At 40.1% G+C, this 20,691-nt stretch overlaps 1 protein-coding gene across 1 annotated transcript in view; it reads left to right on the top strand.

The window, feature by feature from the left end:
- Nucleotides 1-20,691, top strand: part of LOC135492651 (uncharacterized) — a 38,595-nt gene that overhangs the window by 2,004 nt on the left and 15,900 nt on the right. The window lies entirely within an intron of this gene.

The following is a 20,691-nucleotide window of genomic DNA, read 5'->3' as shown; positions in this document are numbered from 1 at the left end:
GAGCTGGAATGAGATCACATAAAATCTGAGTTCTTTTCTATTTCCATCTCTATCGCGCTGCGAAAATTTAATATGCTCTCTGCAAAACAAATCAAAAACAGCAAAAAGGAAGATTCAGCACACACGTTCTTTCAACATGTTGCAAAACATTCGAGATGATTTCCGTGAGACTTGGCATGCACGCAACTATCGCGTCAACCTGAAAGAAGCCTTTTTTTATTGACAACCAAATTATAGGCTGGAAAATTCCGTTCAGAATCGCGCCGACGTCTTCACAGCAATTCATCAAACGCAGCCTCGAATGAATAATGCAAAACTCAATTTTGTTACCGAGTATTTTAGACCGCGGGAGGCATTTTGATAACGTCGGGATATGATAGCCAGCGAGGCGTTTAACGGAAAGAGATATATAGTGCTTTTATGATGACTTCGGGGAAATTATGGTTGTATCTCATTCTCCGATCAGCTAGATTTCTTTGCCGTTCGCTAACACTAATGAGGCCGAAACTGAATCAAACTGCAATAAACAAATTTGATGGGCGAAGAAAAATGCCATCCACACTAAGGAGCCACGCCTCGAAAGAACTAGCAATTAGCAGCTAGCATTGAACATGCTCGATATCTTCACCATGTTACAAAAGTGATGGCGGACAGCGAATTATATGAAGGTCATGGTGACAAGGTGGAATGTCGAGTCACCACCTGAGGACATATCGTTACTGGTATACCTTTTTCCTCTGTTGATGAACATGCCCCAAGAGGGAAGGGTGATGGGTGGCCGTCTGTGAACGAATCTGTCAGAAGCCGTGGGGAAAATGATGCATTGATCGAAAGTATGTTTCGTAGGTAACGGTATACTCATGTAGAACGTTGCCTCACCCCTTGAGGACATGACATCTTTTTCTCCTCAGATCAACCGTCGCCCTTGGGTATCAGAGAATAGGTCATCATCAGTGCCGAACCACCCTGCCAAAGGGCACGAGGCGAATCCTATAGCATCCCCGTAAAGGGCGAACATTGTAGGGATTACCGCCAACGGAAAAGCAAGTTGGCTGACATTGATCTTTGGGCGACGATGATTCAATCTAGAATACGTAACGAGATTTGCAAACGTACATTGATTTGGTATCCTGGCAATGCTATTAGTCGAGGTTCGCGGTGCCCATTTTTTAAATCTTTTTTGCAAAGATTATCTCTTGCTGTGGTTTGACTCCTGACATGATTTTCAACGATATATGTGTCATATTTTTCTCAGTATCAAAAGATTTTGTCAGCGATAGGCTATTATATCGGCCAATATTTCGATTTTTCGTGAATATTGCTCATTGGCAGCATACTGGGCAGCTCAATAAATATATCAATTCATTGATGAGGGTCTCAGGTCAGGTCAGGCTAGCTACCTGCCACTGGTAGCCTTGTAATCCAGTGCCACCTGTCTCAGGTGGGTGACTAGAAAATCAAGGTTACTAGTCACTCAGGGCGGATGAGCTCGTCATAGGGTCAACGGCCGACTAGTTTTCCCCTAGCATTGCCTAGCGGAAACTATGTCTCCCAGGTAACTAGACACACATGTGACTGGTCGCCTAGGGGTAACCGGGTAGTCTGGGCTCTTCAGCCGGGTTATGGCAACCAGACTAGGAGACGGAAACTCCGATATAAAACCCGACCGAAGACGGAGCGCACCGGCCATACTGGCGTCTAACCGGGTACGCACGCATTCACAACCTAAAAAATGCCCATATCAACATGAGGGTCGCCATATCAACATGGTCGATTTCGGTCTGTTTACCACTCCACTGACTGATCTCACTCAGCCTCGTAAAAACACGCGCCTCCCTGCGAGGTCTCGTTATATTTTGGGGGGCGACTCTGGTTACAAATTGTCACCAGGGTGTAAAAAGATGATGGCGACCAAAACTTACCGTTCCTGACAGTTGAATTTGTCATAAAAATACAGCCCTTCATCCTCGCCGTGCATGAATTCGGTTCTGATGAGCATGTGGTATATGCAATCAGGACAATCGCGGACTAACGAACACAATCAGGGAATATGGTGGCCCCGGCTTATGAAAACCTTCGCAAAATGAGACATAGACATAACAGATAGGGACATACAGCTCATACAGCGTTTAGAATACATCAAGAGCATTAGACAGAAGCAACGACAAATTCGATAGGGTCATTAAACGTGCTATGAGAATGTGAAGTATACAAGGTGCTGGTCATATGAGTCGTTATCCCCAAAGTGCTGCTGTAATCTGGCCGCCCGCTAATATCAAACAGCCCAGGTATAGAAATACCAACAATAAACTTCTCCTATCACATGTCGCCGAATAATGAATGATGAGGGGACCAGCTCATGCCATTCAGGAGCAAGTAGGAAGCTCTGGTTACCAAAGTCGAGGTAATACCCGGACTCTGCTAAGATGGTGCTATTGGGGATTCTTCATCTTTTCTCTATTTTACACGTATAGCCTATAATGATCAGATGACATGAAGGCGAGATCCACTCTCCAAAGCAGACGTAATATTCAAGCGTATTCTCTCTGCCGGTCTTAGCTTCCATGTTGTAACGTCACTGTCAGAGCATTATGCAATGCAATCTCGTAGTGTAATCCGACTGCAAATGGCTGCGACCACAGATTCGTACTCACTTTGGTGATAGACTCATAACAAAAGTATGTTATTTTCCTTGCTTAGAAGTGAGACGCTGCTAGCGGTATTATCACCGACATCGTTTAGTACTAACTCGTGTCGTGAAGAGCTATTTGATATGGCTAAGGAGATTTGGTCCCGGGGGTGAGTCCCTGGTGGCCTTCCTCGCATTTCAAGGACTATTTGCTAGTTGGTAGGGGCTAACACTGCGTCACCTCTATGGAGTTGAGCATTCTCGTCACATATCTGTGCAGACAATGTTTGAACAGACTGTCACATCTCGGAGTACAATCATACACAAATGTTAGCGCCAACTCACCGAGCAGGAAAGATAACGGTTAGCCTGTAGCTGTCAAAGCTGGAAATAGCATCGTTTGATTCTTATCATTTTGCATTAGATAAAGGGGGGAATGATACAAATTTCCAGAGTATATATGTACTGTGTGTTTCGTGTACAAAGCACCGTGAGAATCTCAAAACTTGGCGGTCATGTTCCATCTCTCAATGGGCACGCTACCGGCCAAACGAACAGTAGTTGCGTCCGAGGAAGGGGTTATCAGTTACGACATCATTTTTTCAGTGCATATTAATTGTGACCCCGGCGGTTTGGTCTGCTTCAGATTATTATGAAACGCGTCACCTCGCGCATAACTCCGACTGGGAAGGCGTGATAACGCATTGGATATTCTATAGTTGGCTCGCTCAAATTCCCTTTGAAGCCTTTCATCAATCACCTAAGCCCCTGCCAAACCCACAGGGAACTCCCATGAGCAATCTCCAAACACCACCACTGGCAACCGTTGCTCTGGGTGCAATATGCAAAGCAGCCATTGGACGAGAGAGTACCCAATCATCGGTCACCAGAACACTAACTGCCTCCAATTTGACCCAGGAATATTGAGATGGGGGTTCAGAGCTAAAACTGAACGAGATCGGGCAATTCGCAATGTCAAGTATGAGAAAACCGAATGTCCCGGAAGAAACTGCCTAAAGTGACGCCGGCTCTCAGAGATCGGGGATGTCTCCTGAGAAAGCAGTCAGACTGGAAACCGAACCCACGACCTCAGATGTGACAGACGCTTGTTATTTTGGAATTTGTTTTTTTATTTATCCAAAATCAATTGGCTTCTGTCTCGTTATTTGCCTTTTATTATTTTATGATAAAACCAGTAATTGCTCGCAGTAGCATTATGTTTCCCTTGGGTTCCATTTATGGAGAATGGAAGGAATTTTGGATTCTTTATCTTCGTAGATGTATTCGCAGCATGGATGAACTTGCCAAGCTCGATATGGAAGATCAACCTTTTAATAAGGGTATGGATGGTCGTGCTTTTTCCCACGTACATGTGAGAAGATTACACTTCAGTGATGCACACTATTATTCGTTCAGTCAATGCACGCAGCAAAAGTTTTATCATGGTCGGTTTCCGCTAATGCGATTTGCTTGAATCGCACAGCGCATGCGGTATCGCAAAGCAAGGCTTTTGTTGGTTTGGTTTGGGTGCAGCGAAGCATGAAAACAAAGCAGTGGCGCGTGCGTTCTCGCAAACGCACTTAGTGGAAACCTTACCCTTTGGGATGTTTGCGATTGCGACAACGAGTGGGATAAGTGCCGAATCCTGGCCCCAGAAAAAATGCTAAGTGTCGACGAAGTGTCTACCTGACCAATGGGTACCGGTTTACATTGACCGCTGCATAAGAAGATTGGAACTTCGGTTATGGTAGACAGAATGATGCATTGTCATTGATCCCAGCCAAGCTCTAAATACCATGGACTAATACCATCTCAATTTTCCTTCATTTGTTACAGCTGAATGACAAATCACCAGGAGTATGTACATGGGTGTTGCGTAGCAACCGCTGTCTCGGAAGTGTGGTTACAATAATTGGGACCCATCCCATTGGAGCTTTCTGCAGCATTTGGCAGTTTCCTGACTTCAATATTTGCTGCCAACTGCATATTGAGACTATAACTAACTGAACCAAATCTTATTTGGCTTAGATAGTCCCACGTACAATACCTTATAAGTCGTCAAACATACTTGGTCGATTGATAAATTTCCGTATTCAAGGTGATAAAAATCATATACATGTAGTGTGGCAACATACTTTCACATCCAATGCTTTCTGCATGGGACTATACTTGTGCTTGGCACTACTTCTGCGTCCATCAAGCAGTCTATCACTCCGATCTGTTATCGACAGGCCCATTCGTCTGGCTCAGTAGCAGAGAGCCTGTCATCGACAACCTCGCCTCAAATCGTAAGATCTGCTATTCGATCCGAGTGCGTTACTTTTTTTCAACAACTTTAAAGGTTAACAGGTGTTTTATGCTGTTTTGCCGCATTTAACACCTTTGGTTGTTGATGTTTTGACGATGGAAACTTAGCGAATCTCATGGAATCTAGACTGGTCGGGCCTGGTATAAAATCAAGACACGGCAGTCGAGGGCCTTATTCCTGCTGGAAGCCCTATTTTGTGTTCTGTATCCGGCTCAGAAGCCGATTGTGAGTCTAGTCGATTGATAGAAAGACTAATCAGAATTAAGAACACAAAAATAATCGTCCGATTCTGCATTGGTTCTGCCTCCTATAGCGGCGGCGTTTTTCCCTCGAAACTGTATTTTTTCCTATAGGCATCGGGTTTGATAATTTCTCTAAAATCTCTTTGGAAAATTGCTAAAACATTCAAAGTAAATGAAGGTTTGAATACTGGCACGCAAACTATTGATCTATTGATTGAACAAACTCACACGCTCTAATTGGAACAGGGGTATCTTGCATCTAAAAAAGCTCTGCCTTTCATCAATTTCATTCATCGACCTGAAATCTTCTCGTTTCTCGCAGACAAGATGTGGGTTAAGTTTCCCCTGATAGAAGTGTTGAGGGCCTTATTCCTGCTTACGATTGTAGTTCTTTCGATATTCTATTTAAGAAAATGAACCCCACATCTCTGGCTCTGTGAGTTTTGCTCTGTGTACCGAATTGTTTTACTAGTTTTCTCCATTTAACGTCATCTTCGCCGTCATCTGGAAACCGTTCGGACTTTTTTTGAATGCTCCGGAAGTGTTCGGAATTTTCCGGAACGCGGAGAATAACGACAAAAACTGACAAAATGTGACCTCTGCCACAGAGAGTGCTTTTTCCCATGTACCCTTTAGATCAGAAGGCAGTGCCAGAGACGTAATATGGAGTTTTTCGAATTTTTCTTCGGCATCCTTCTTCAAAGAAGTGTTGATTAAAAACTCTTTGAAGGCCTGCTATCAGAATATTTGGAGAAAAAAACATCAGCAGATTGACAGGGGAGATGACATCTTTCAATAAGGCCAATTGGCAAGGTCATTTGATGAGGCGCTTTGTAGTTTCCACCGGTGGCAGATCTGATGATCAAAGCGCAATTACGAGTTTTGGCTCAGATTAGATTACATGTACGTGTACATGCACCTTTTACCCGTTTTGTAAACGCTTGCGTTGAAAGCTTTCTTTTGGTGCAGCGCAGTATATGATATTATGCTTTTGCTGCCTGCGATGATATTCTGACAATACTCATTCGATAAAAGTTAGTGGGTCGTCGGTGGGGCTTGAATTTTCATCTTGGTAAGCCTGTGGCTAGGGCAGGCGAAGGCCATGGTAGTTCTCGACCCGGAAATCAAATGCATTCCCTCAAATCACAATCAGTCATTATTACCTCCGAGAACTGGCACTGCAGTCTCAGCAGCAAGCTAATGGCAATGACACGAGTATTTTAAGAAACCGCGAACTAATTTGGCCAATCTTTCATCCAATCAGACGCAATTTCACGCACGATGCACCCCGTGATTCACTTAAGGCGTCCCCGTATAATGGAAGCAATATTGACATGTGCTTGCCACAGACCATTAACTGCAACGATCGGCTGAAATCTTGGATGTAGATTAACTGACCCGGACATAAGACTGAGATAAATCAGCCATGGACCGGTAGAAAAGGCCCCATTTGGATGTATTATTGCTTATTTCTGATATAAAGATGCAAATATTTGTTATAGGGACAATTTGTCTTCGAGAATGGCCCAAGCGAGAGTTATTTCGATATGGACTCGAATATCTGGAGCACAAAAAACTATTTTTGGTTCATCGCCTCTTCGACCTCATCAGCTGCCACGGTCAAATCGTTATTTTGTGTGTTATTTCTTAGCTTACATTTAACCATCTGTCAAGAGAAACAGTTTGTCCTCGAGCTTATTCTTAAATATTTGTTGGGGCACAATTTGTCTTGAGCTTCCCCTGAATAGGTCATAAGAGACCCGGGATGAGAAATTTATCCCGATTGGTCCTGAACAAATCTGGTTATTTATTAACAGCCCCAGAGCTCATCAGCGTGGGCATTCAAACAATATTTTGCCATGCAGTTTTTTCCAAACTAATATTTACATTAATTGCAGAAGTCAAATCCAAATGGCAGTAATACAGTTTGTCTTTTTTGGGAGGCGGAAAATCATGTCAGAAAAAACATCCATACAGACATTGTGTGAGCAGAAACTTCCAACAATTGCTTCCGCTCGTATTGTGCAATCGGGGATCTAAAATCTGCATCAGTCATCGACGTGGCAGCCAATCAGGAGGTGTTATTGGAAAGGGGGACGCTTCTACCAGTTCAAAAAAACTTTTAACGCTTACTCTCGCGATACACGTCGTAATCTCGTGTTGAAACTGTAATTGCTAAAAACCAAAACGTAGGAAATGTTTTATCGAAATTAAAGCATGGGGAAAAGAAAATGCAGTGCGAATCACATCCATTGAGCTCCCGGCAGTTATCGCTCACGAAAAAAGATGCGAATGTTAATGGGTGTCAGTGAAAGCCCCTAAGGACGAGCAGTTGATTTACAATTCAGTCCAAGCCTCTGGTTTCATTTGGTACGGACCTGGAGCAGGAAGACGGATGCCTCATGGGTTTTAGATTCTTCCATCCCTTGGTTGGTGTATCGTGCGAAATTTGATCGGGGAATACACAATGTATGACTGACGTCTAACAAAACTGTAAGGGTACATGTAAATCGCTGTGGTACACAAGGGACCTCTCTTAAAATTGTTATTAGTAGTATATGGGCTACTTGGGGAAAATTATGAACTTTTGACCTAGTGACCTACTGACCTACTGACCTACTTTGTGTATGAGAAGTTTGAAAGTTGACCTGACCTAGTGACCTAGTTTGGATATGGTGTAAAATCTCCAGAGTGGGTCATGGCCTAGTAACCTACTTTGGATATAGTGAAATATCCAAAGTGGGTTATGACCATGGCCCATATTGGAGTAACGTTAAAATATCCAAAATAGGGTATGTAGAGGTCATGGTCACATCATCAAAGTAGAGTTTGAAGATCAGTGTTGCAACTAGTTCAATCGTTCACAATTCTTCCCCAAGTAGCCCATGCTACTGTTTTTTATTTTTTGTTAAAGCATTGTACATGATATAAAATAATAAAAATGGCATTAGTAAAACAAATAACCATAGCACAGCATGCATATTTTAAACATATTATACAAACCAAAAAGAGGAAAATTATATTCCAACTTGCTTCTCTTTTCCTATCATGCACAAAAGTGATATTAATAATATTCCGATACTAGTCAATATATGATCAAGAGCTAAATAGTCTTCCAAATGCATTGTGTAGGCATTGTCCACAGGTAAATATTTACATGATAGTCTAAGTAATCCCATGCAAGTCTGTATGAAGTGCTAACAAATTTCACTCTGCAATCCTTTATGTTGAAAAAACAGTACTGTACACCTTTTTGAATGTTTCATACGCACATATCCATATATAGTCTTACTGAATGTGGTCCGTTTTAAATCCTCCCGATGCAACAATGGCATTCTCTTTGTCTTCTTCTCCTTCCTCCTCCTCCTCATCAGCAACAATACCATCATCGTCATCGTCAGCCTTTTCAATCGACTTAATTTCAGCGATAAGTTCATCAGTCCAATCGTTAAAAGCTCTATTCAACAGATATCTTGGCGTGCGGTTTATTTCAATGCCCAACCCCAGTGCGGTTTCTGCCAGGCGAAGGGTGAAATAAAGAATACTGGTGCTCTTTTTCAGGTTGTCTAGATGATTCCTTCGAATCTGTTTCTGACATTCAGCAAAGTCTTCCTGCATGCAGCAAACATGATCTGTTTGACTAGGCCAATCATTCAGGCATCCATCACACTCAAGATCCACGAAACCTTGACCGATCTTTGAAAGGTACAGCCCTAGTACCTGAATAGTGAGTCGACCGAGTGGAGTTATTTTCAATGAATCCTCACATGTGTGTTCTTTAAACTTGCTCGACATTTCCCTCCATTGAGGGACGCTCAGGAACACACCACATTTAGTCGGCCTGAAAAGAGTTGCTTGCGATTTTTCGGAATCTTTCTCAGGATCGTTGTCATTGCTGATGAAAAAACGGCGAATGTCAACATTCATTTTATTGTTAAAGAATCTCGTTTGAACAAATATGTGGTCCTCCAGAGTCCAACGTTCCTCATGACTTTCGACGATCCTTTTATCGATGGTATCCACGAGATTCTTCAGATTCAGGAAACCCGTTTTACTGAGACGGATCCATTTTGTACCATAGGAGAATGTAACACCTCTTTCATCGGATCGGATCCGCAATTCAGTCTCTTGTTCTACACGACTCGAGCATTGTGGCAGCATTTCTTTTTCCCTCTCATTGAACGGAGTACGCGCTGCAGCTTTCCTTGCCTTCTTTGGTGCACTAGGAGCGTTTGAGAGATCGAGGACTGTAGACCGTACCCCTCTTCGCCTGGTTACTTTCGGAGTTTCCATGATTGTTTCATTCTTCGCAGGTGACTTGGTCTGGGTGGACGTTACTTTATCCATTTCAGCGTTGTTTTTGTGGTTTTTGTTGGTAGTTTGGTTCTCCATTCTCTTGCACTTGCAGGTTTTGAAGTGAATGTGAGCACTCATGGCGTTTTGTCCTTATATATTGCACGTGACTGATGAAAGAGTGATTGTGATTGGTCGACGTCATTCGGGTAACGAATTGTGATTGGTTGCTGTTAATGAGGTCAGTAGAACAAAGATTGACCTCATTCATATAAGTCCTTGACCTTGAAACTATTTCACACTAGTTGCAATCGATAACTGATTCCTAAGTTCTGAGGAGATTTTATGATCAGGGTTTTGTCCTTGTTGACATGTCCTGTAATACGAATCATAATATTCAGCAATTCCACCTTGTCCTTCTACAAAACTTAGAAGCAATGTTATGGCTTCTGCCGATAAATGAAGAATCCTCCAAACTTCAGGTGGTATGTTTATCTTTTTTTCACCATCATCGATCTGAATCCTTATTTGCTCCTTTTCCTTCCAAATTGCGAGGATGATCTTCGGTGTTAAGTACAAAACCATACTTGCGGACTTCTGTTTAGACCTGGCCTCAGCTTTCTGTTTCTTTTTCCCATCATTATGTTGTTCTTCCTCCATCATCACTTCAACTGAGCGTTTATCGTTCCAAGTTAACTGAGCTTGTGCCATGACCTAGTGCCTAATATCCAACTATCAACAGACATATTCATTTTATATAATTTTCATAAGCATTTCTTTGCTTTGATTGGTTGTTGATAACAGAATTATGCAAATGTTCTCTTTAGAAACCTTACAACCTTTTTATCATTAATTTCAAGATCATTTCGAAATCCGGATAAGATGTTCTTTAGAGAGTAACCTAGTGATTTTTTCACCAAGAAGTACAGACAGTATTGACCGCAAAGCAATGAGAAAGGATATTGTAAAACTTTGCTGGAGTATGTCCACCAGGAAGTATTTCTCTTTAAAAATTTAACGATGAGTTTACTTCTTGGCGGTAAACCATACGAATCAAAGAATGTTGCCTTGCACTTACCATCGAACCATATAGCTAACCAGTGTTCACCTTCTTTTCTCATTGGATGTGTATTAATTATGTATGCTGAAGGATAACTATCAACAAATGTAGGTATCTGATCTAGGGCATACACACCTTTGAAATATTTTCGCAATTTCGGGTGTAATTTTGCTACTTTAATCAAATCTAAAGTATTCATTGGAAATCCTTGATGATATTTCTTGCACGATCAATTTCTATTACGTTATCGAATTCGGCATAGACATAAACGGATGTAGTTTCTGTCAAAGCCTCCTCAAATTTCAGATCTAGTCGAAGGTTTCCCTCTTTTACTAGATGAACATGATCACCATCCTCTTTATCTGGTGACAAGTCAAAAACCCAAAGACTGTACCCTTTTCTGAAACTTTCTCTTGTAATATCGTTGCCAATATCGTCGTGAACCTTTCCAGTATCTGTAAACAATGTCATGTATGATCTGATGTATCTATTATTTGTTCCAAAAGATGGTGTCAATGGTTGTGCAGGATATGTGCGACTATTTGCTTCAACGCTTATGAAATTAAGATTATTGTGTTTAAGATTGAATGGATTTTTATTCTTTGCACCCACCAATGCAGCATTATCTGTCATGAAAACAATTACTCGCCTTGGTACTTGACCTAAATATACGTTATCTCGAGTCACAGTTTGCGTGCCCGCATTAACTGAGAATGTTTTCACCTCAACTCTTCTAATGGGGTACTTAGCATTACTGGTATTAAGAGCTTTTGCATGGGCGGTTAATACAGCAGGGTTAGGCTTGACTTGTTGAACAAGAAGAACAGCTTTCTTTATTTTTGTCACTTCAGTGCCTACATCAGACATGAGGTTGAAATTATTCTTTGTACGATTCAATCTTAATTTCAAATCTACACCATTCAGCAAGTAACGACTCTGATGACATAAATCAAGGTGTAACCTTCCAAACATGTCTAACTGTCTGCTTTTCGCTATAAATTTTGCTCTTGTTTTGAAACCGCCATTAGTGTCTGCTCCGGCTGGGTCGTTTTTCTCAAATTTGCCAGGGTCATCGGCAAACCAAAGTGCCGATTGTAGCTGACTCCTCTTTGCCTCTAGACCGTACGATAATAAGGTTTCTATGTAGGCTCTGTATGGGTAAGTGTTGTTAGAGGACGTGACTAATTGACCATTTAATGACAGGTCAATCTGACTAAATAAGGAATGAAAAAAATAGTTGACTGGTCCAACCTTTTCATTTTCATCCAAGTTAGTGCCATCGCTTTTGGTGACTTTCACCTCCAGATAAAGGTACGTTTTAGCCAAATCGATGTACTCATCACCACGATTAGAGATGAAAAATTCTATTGGCGTATCATCATCTAATGACCCCAAAGGTAGATATTCAACATGCTGCGCTTTTTCAATGCTAGTCAGCGTTGGTGGGAGGGAAAATAGTTCCAGTTCGGATTTTGTGCACTCACAGGATCCAACACTGATCATTTTGACAGTCTTATTCAAATATGTCTGCCGACGATTTTGTTGATCTTCTCCGTCGCTTCGCCTGTCTCAGACTGGATGCAGAAGTCTTTGCTTTCCTCTTTTTATTAGAAGCCTTTGTATTACCCTGAGACATTTCCTGAACCGAGGAAAGTACATTTCGACCTATATTCTTCCCAGCTTCAATTGCTCTCTGTTTTGCAGCCTGTTTTAGGTTTCGACCCTTTAGCAGATCTCCGGCAAACTGTGCACCTGACTGAAGGAGAGATTTTCCTGCCGATTTGGCAGCTGATTTAAGCATTGGTATGGCCATTTTTGCCAGACCTGAGAATAAACCCCCTATGCCATGTCCTCGCTGTACAGGGGCACCCATAAACACAGGGAATCCACCACTACCTTTTTGGGTGTAATGTGCATCATAACAATGAGGGTCACAAATATAAACCTTTCTCATATTTTTTGTTTGCGCCTGAAGTGAAGTAGAACATCAACTCTGCCTTTCTCAAATGGTATGGAGTCACCTGTGTCACTCCTTATATCTATTTCGATTGTCTCAAATGTAGACTTGCTGACAGAGAAATAATGAATATTTTTATATGACTTGCGAATACTCTCATCCTCTTTACCTTCAGCACATACAGTTCTGAGTAAAGGTGTCAATACATCTCCCACCAGTTGATATTGTAATACATCGCTATACACGTACATATCATGAAAATGTCTGAGTATATCTGCTTGATAGGGAGCGGTTGTGTTCTCGTTAAGGGCAATATTGTCTTGATGAAACCCTAACATATGAGACAGTGGTGATGGTAATAGTATCAGTCTACCTTCTGGGAGTACAAAACTAACTTTTTTTGCAACCCTGTCATAGTTGAGAAAAAAATGTGTATCTTGTTGAACGCTAGTGAGTGCACTTTGAATTTTGAGATTCATTTCCATTACCAATTTGTTGATGTCATTATAGTATTTGATTGGAACTGTTAATGTTTTCCATGTCATGGGTATTTTTCCAGTCTTGGGGTCAGGATCGTCACTGGAAGGGATGTAAATACGAAAATTGTTGTTGGAAAGGTTGATATTACTCCACGTGTGTGGATATTGAAACTCGGCTAATCCTACTTCCCAATTTTCAGTTGAATCTAATCGTATAGCAGTGCTCAGCTTTGTAGTGTAGTGTCCAATTGTATTATCAGGGAAATACTTTAACGAACTATTGCAGGGTAATGAAACATAGAAGTGGTCATTCGTAAAAGCTGCCATGTTATTTCAATTGGAAAAGGTATTCCTTTGCAGAGGATGATGATTATTTTCAGTAGGAAACGACGGGTTTGGTAACAGATAGCCTAGACAGCTGCATAGAAGAGATATCCACAGGTTACTCTCACCATTTGCAAATGCAATGTTAAAAAGAGCTGTGATGACAACGATATAAATGATCACAACTTGAGTAAAGAATATTATTTCTGGTTTTGGAACATTATGCCCAAAAATAATCCAGTTTTTGTGCCGTGAAGTCACCGATTGTCGATCTTCACCCTTGTCTACTTCGTCTTCTCTTTCTACTTCAGACAGAGGTGTATTTCTTTCTATATTTCCATCGGAAAGTTCAATTGACATTTTTTTAGGCAAGATATCTTCATCGACGTTCAACGTCCGAGTGACTAACCCAACTGTTGAATTTTGATGGATAACCCTCCCATTTAACAAAGTATTCCTTTCTCTTACCACGTCCTCTTTCTGCAAGTATTCTTTCTATTTTATAGGTTTTATCAGGGCTTATGCGTACTTTCTGTAATTCTGTTTCATAGAAACTCCCTTGAATGGTGTCTCCGTCATCGTCTTCAATCACGTACAAAGGGGGCCTACTTTTTATTTGTTTTTTTACGGTGAATATTTCCATGGTCCAGTTGGGTAGATAAGATTTCTCAAATGTCATCTTGACCTTGCTTATTCTCACTTTTTCACCAATTTGAAATTTGAATTTGATGTTCTTCAGAGACAGGTTTTCTTTTGAGTAGAGAGTGTGCCAAACATCTGAAGCATTGTCTTCGTTCACTTCACTTGGTTTCATCTTAATACTCCGATGCCATGTGTTGTTATACGAGTGCACAAGTTTTTGGAGAACAGGCACGTATGAGAGAGTATTTCTCTCTGTGAAATATTTCCACATTTTACTTTTAAGGGTCCTATTAAATCGTTCAACTATTGCCGCTTTAACTTCATTATTCGAGGTAAAGAAGTAAATATTTTCTTTTTTCAGATAGGCTTGAAATTTTTTGTTCACAAACTCACCCCCTTTATCAGTTCTCAGATTCTTAGGCTTTCTCTTAGAGGAAGAAATTATCTTTTTAAATGCAGTCACCTGTTCGTCACCTTTTTTTGATTTTAGACCCACAACCCAGGCATATTTTGACAGGGTATCAATTACAGTGAGAAGATATTTAAAGGGTTTATTATACCTGACAATTTTCGATAAATCAACAAGATCGGCCTCCCATTGTTCGTCAATATCAGAAACCACGATACGTCTTCGTATAAAGTGGTGCCTAACTGGTTTGTGAAGTGTGTATGTGTCTTGAGACTGGAGCCATTTTTTTATGTTAGAAGTTGATATCCTCTTACCAACTGCTCTCTTTAAAGCATTTATCCCGCCAAAACTAGCACTATGATTTGGTTCATAATATATTCTTTTCAATAACTCATTCGATTTCTTACTACCAGTCTTCCCACTCGTCATTGCTTTTACCATGTCTCCTTGGTGTGGTAAAACCCGGAGAAGAGACAGGTGAATTCGAATTCCAGAAGGCCAATGGACTTCTGGTTCTTGCCCTGGGCGTTTTATTCACTGATTTTGGCATTTCACCCACCCCGAGTTCTTTTTTCCATTGCCTATTCGTTACCATATCAGCCGATATGCCACCTGTTTTGTTCAAATAGGACAGGACAGGTTCTATTCCAACCGGTGCAAAGGACTGCCTCTTGTTGGATGAGGCATTCTGAACAATAGTTCTTATATTGCTCCCTTTGATGGGCTCACCGTTTATTGAAATTTCACCTTTTCCATCCCACTGGAATTTAGGATCATTCATTAATGCATTGACTAGTTTTTTTGCCTTTGCTTTGGAGTAGTTCGGTATATTGTTGACTATTGTTTTCTGATTAAGTGGAGAGGTTGCAGGTGGTGTGGTTCCACTTGCAACAACCGCCTCTGGCTCTCTTTCTTGTACAACAGGTTGGTTTGCAGCTGTGGCTGTTGTCGCGCGAACACTAGTGGGAATAGGTTTAGTTAAATCTGAGCCTTCTGAGTGAATTGCTCCTAAATACTTTCGAAGTAACTGTGAATATGCTAAAGCTTTGTCATACTCATTCATATCCTTCCTCGATAGCACTTCCTGCATTTCTCTGTCAATACTCATTGCATGGGTTGCCACTGGTTTTGTGTCCTCTTTGTATCGTTGTTGAGACAAATATTTGTCCACCATTTCATGAGGAATTAGAGACATTTTCCTTATTTGACTCATCTTTGGAATAAGACTGTCTGTCTGCTTTTGAATATCAAACACCGAATATACTCCCTATGGCTTTTATGACTGGACCTAGCAGTGCACCAAGAAATCCACCTCGCTGTATGATTCTTTTACGTTCCTTAAACGATGTTTTCTTGTTGGCCAGCTTGCGAATAGAGTGTCTGTGTTTCCTCAAACAGCTGAACTGTTTCTTATTCAGGGCGACATTGCCTTTTAAACAGTTCTTTGCAGACTCACCAACTGCTTTGAACAGGCCATTATCAGCTGATTCTAAAATCTTTCTCCTATTTTTAGCTCGAGCAGTTTTCAGCTTTTTAAGCTGGTGGACATAATTTTTTATGTGATATTTTGCCATTTCTATGTGATGTGGCTGTGTCTGTGAATATTCAACAACTGATGTCATATTCGTATTTCATTTGTTTAAGTATACAATTCGGTTTTCATCTGGAAAGATATTAGTCCTCAATCGTAAATCTTCCGAAGTTGAAGGTTTAAAATCTAAAAATAAGTAACCAAAAGGAGGCTTTGTCGCATCTTTAAATGCCTCATTTAGGGCTTTGGTGTTGCCGGGAGAAATTTGCTTTGCCAAATGTGCTATCTGAGAAACATCTCTTGGATTTTTAAAGATAACAAGATAATTCGAGTTCAAGCTAATGGTGCGTTGTTCTCTGCCTTGGTGAAATAAATTCTGGATTATATAGACTACACTCATATTTTGATGATGACAACCCCTTGTGAATATTTTGGTAACCTTTTCATCTGTTTCACACATTAAGTCATCTATAATGAGTAGGGTACGTGCACCTGATGAATTATCTGTGAACTGTAGTCCAGAGATAAATTCAACATTTGGAAAATTTGCAAATGACTCCTGCCATTCGCCTCCATAACACCACACAACTCTTTGAGGGGGTGGATGGATAATATCTCTTGCATAGGAAATAAGTTTTTGTACAAAGAAAGACTTTCCACACATCGTTGGACCAGCCACAAGACATGTGAATGGATGCTTCAAAAGAAGGTCATCGCTTGAAATATCCATGTTGAAACATCAGAACACAATGATTGACACAAGAACAAAATGAGATTTTATACCGAGTTTAATAAATATCATAATGGTGATCCTTGCAATTAATTAACCAATTGATTAATCGAATATTTACAAACATATACATCAATACTCACAAACATAAACAGCAATCCTTTGAATGAATTAATTGAAAATTTACAAAATATATACATCATCTATACGCGTACACAGATTAATATACATTTATATGCAAAAATATTTAAATATCATACAATTTTTCTTTGAGAGAGCAGGTGGGATGGAATTTCTTGAGATTCGATTAGAGAAAGAAAAAGCTATTTGTCAATCAGGATGATGATGATGATGATGATGATGATGATGATGATGATGCTGATGATGTAATGACGAAGATTAAACTCATAAAATATCAACATTATTACAGTTGTTAATGTTATTATTCATATTCATATTCATATTCATATTATTATTATTATTATTATTATTATTATTATTATTATTATTATTATCATCAATATATTTACAGTTTCAATGCACAGAATGAAATAAATATCACATTGTTTTATCACCATAAAATATGCCAGTATAAACATTTTATCACAGATATATGCCCTTGCAAATTTTAATTCAAATCAATCTATGGTTGATATCAGTGTCGTTTTCAAGAATATAGGTACAACAAAATTTATCTTATTATTATAACAAAGAGGTGAAGAATCAATATCCAAATGGGAGGGTGTAAAAATCATCAACGAGGTAACGTTTGTCATAAACCAAGCCATATTTCTTTTCCTCTTGTACCGTTACAATTTTGAAGTCCTTTCGCCTTTTGATTTTGAAAGGATTTGTGATCGTAATCTTGTCCGAAAAGTTCAATGCTTCCACAAGTTTCTTCATGGAGTCAAAATTTATGTTTTGACTATTTGCATAGTTCAAGGTAAATCCCCGGACTTTACAGACAGTCTCTCCGCTACCTTTAATTCTGTAACCGTAGTTTTTGGGACCGCCGGATATGAATTCTTCTATAGTTTTACCCTCTAATTCATCTTTAAAGTCACCAAGGTAGTCACCCAAGGGTGGATTGTAATGTTGTTCGTTTGTTTCATCAACGACATATATAATGCTATCCGTATCAAAATATAATACCTGTCGCTCCAGCTTCTCTAATTCAGAGTACAGTTTTAAGCGTGCATGAGCGGTGGTATATGCAGCAATAACACAATTCGTGTATGGACATGGTTCGATGAAGTCATCCTTCTCTCTGAATTTCATCAGAACAAACTCTTCGTTCACAAGTTGAACATCAGTTACTTCAACACTGTCGTCAGTCAACTTTTTGACATACTCTTCTGGATTATCTGTATATAATGTCTTTGTGAAGTTAGATCTCTGCCCAAATTTTCCCCAGAGCGAATTCAAACAGATTTTAGCGATACTTCGTAGCCCTGGATTAACACCAATTAACCCCCTGTCCAATTGGATTCCCTCGTTTTTCTCATAATCGTCAATGTATTTGTTTTTATCCTCCTCTGTACGACACCATTCTGGCCACCCGCTTGCCTCCTGCTTTTGCTTCAAGAAATGATTGATGTAACCCGCAAATATACCCCCCTCCTTCTCAACCTTATCATACTTGGTTGTTTTTTCGAAATGCCAAATTTCAAAAGTCTCTAGAAGTTTATAGCCTTTTTCAATGGCCTTTTTTACTTCAAAAATAACCCAAGTACCCACAAGTGCTCGGTCTTCATCAGAATGGTTGCATATTTTGGAGGATTCAAGAGCGCATTTGGCACAAAGAGAGAATTTCAATTTCTTGTCTCTACGCATAGGCAATACAGGGAAATAGAGTTTCTTTGGCGGTAATATTTTGCACTTTATGAGGCCTTCGCATTTCATTGGGTCTATTTTCCGAATATTTTCACCTCTAAAAACTTTGGGGTGATCTAGTGGATAGTGTTGGTATTTGTTGACCCAAGGATAAAGAGATGTGAAATCTACATATTTTATACTTTCGTTTTCTGTACATTTGTGATGAAGTTTGACAGCATTTGTGCGACCGCCAAAAAAAGCTTCTCTGGGGTTCAAGGGCTCGCTGATGATGATGTCTTTTGTAAATTGAGCAAGTTGGGGGTCGTTTTTAATGTCTTCTCTAAAATCGCATTCACACTTCGTAGTGACTGTGAAACCACAACCTTTCAGGAAATTTCGCCGAAACGTTGTGGTTTCACGAAGTTCTCCCATAGTTGTACCAATGCGGGGGTTCATAGTGTCCTTGTGCGGAAAGCATTTTTCACATCCATGCCAGAAACAACCATCAAATTCATAAATGACATTATTCTGTTCGTCGAAACCATCCACTTTGTAATTGGCAATGGATTTTTCACCCCCATTGCCGGCATGACATATGTTGATATCTTTATCTTTGAACATCAACCATTCCAACCACTTTATTCCAATGTTGGACTGCTTGTCAAATGTGTAACCATGAGGTGGCAGAACAGCAATCGAAGAGGGGGTCATGAAGTTTTGTCGAAACACTCTACTACAAGCTGATGCTATAGTTACGCTTTCTTTAAAAGGATTCACCTTTAGCAAGCATTCGAATGAGTCCACAAAGCGAACACAACACCTTCTTAAAATGGTGACGTCACTCTGACAATAGGATTCCAGTTCCTCTTGTAAATCATAGGGTTTTCCAAGTTGGCCATTATACCACAGAAGAAACTTTTTTCTCCCTTCCACGGTCATACTGTCGGGGTCGAAATATTTAATGTCGGGGATTTCTCCGATATATTTTTCATTTGCTTTTGTATTGAAATGGTGTGGAAAGTAGCCTTTTTTCATCTCATTGAAATTAAAGGTTTTGGGAAAGTTGCTAAGAGGCATGTTCAGAAAACTAAGAGAATCGAGAAATTTCACTCCAGCTGCTTCGAATGAAAGAATTTTCTGGCCAACTTGAATAACATCTGTTGGTTTGATCCCTACACTATGAAGGTATTGAATAATGAAAAAGGCATCGTAACCCCTGTTGTTGTGTGCCACTGCCACTTTACCTATATTTGAACCGTTGAATAGCCACTCGCAAAAATCTACGACAGTATTTTCCCCACGGAATACTTTCTCTTCTCGTTCATCACCACACAAAATACATTTTAATTCATCATCATTCTTAGCACTTTCCTCTATTCCACAAAAGAGGCAGCAACGATGTGCAATACACAAGTTTGGAATGTGCTCTCGTTCACCATTTTCTAGAATTTTTTCTTGGGTGGATTCAAAGTCGTAAAATACAAATTTCATAAAATCTCTCATTGCACCCTTCTTCTTCTGCTTTGGTTTTTTGATGAAACATCTGTGGTCATGTGGTTTATTCATACCACAAATATGGCAATACGTTGTAAAACATTGGTGTTTGTTTCGTTTATCATATGATTTATCACATTTCAAGCATTTTATGAAAAGTTCACAAACGGAATGAGCGGCATCATTTTTTACAAGGTGTCTTTCATAGCACGCTTGACTTTTGAAAAGACGTCTACATTTGGGACAGTTTGTCCATTTAACTATATCACAACCGGTGTCTGTTTTACAACATGCACACGTAGCTTCGCAGACATGGGTTTTATCGTTTTGGTAACCTTTGTCGCAGTGCGGACAATAATAAGACCTCTCAAAGAACCCTGTCATAGACATGATTGGAGCAAAATGCTCATCATAGTGGTACAGATTTATGCGGTGCGGTGCAGGGGGTCCTCTGTAACACATGCAGTTGAAATATAAACTAGAATATACCACGAGCTGATAATCGGGTGAAAGGTGTGCTTGAAATTTAGCGACGTCTTTGAGGGTGCATTTGGATTTTGGAACACCCGCATTTTCATGAAGCTCGGTCGCCATTTCACCTTGTTTTTTACTATTGGGATGTCTGATTGACTGGTGTTGTGGATGGTTATCTATACGAGTTTTACTAACGATGATGGCTCTGGCTAAACATAATTCGTCATCTTTGTTTTGAATTTCGATGAAGCATGACTTTTCGCGGACTTTTTGATGAAGAGAGGCAATCCCTCTTGCATACAAA

The sequence above is a fragment of the Lineus longissimus genome, chromosome 8, assembly GCF_910592395.1.
Source record: "Lineus longissimus chromosome 8, tnLinLong1.2, whole genome shotgun sequence".
In the NCBI taxonomy this organism is placed as follows: domain Eukaryota; kingdom Metazoa; phylum Nemertea; class Pilidiophora; order Heteronemertea; family Lineidae; genus Lineus; species Lineus longissimus.
The sequence above is the reverse complement of the archived record's forward strand: the minus strand, read 5'-3'. Positions and strand labels throughout refer to the sequence as shown.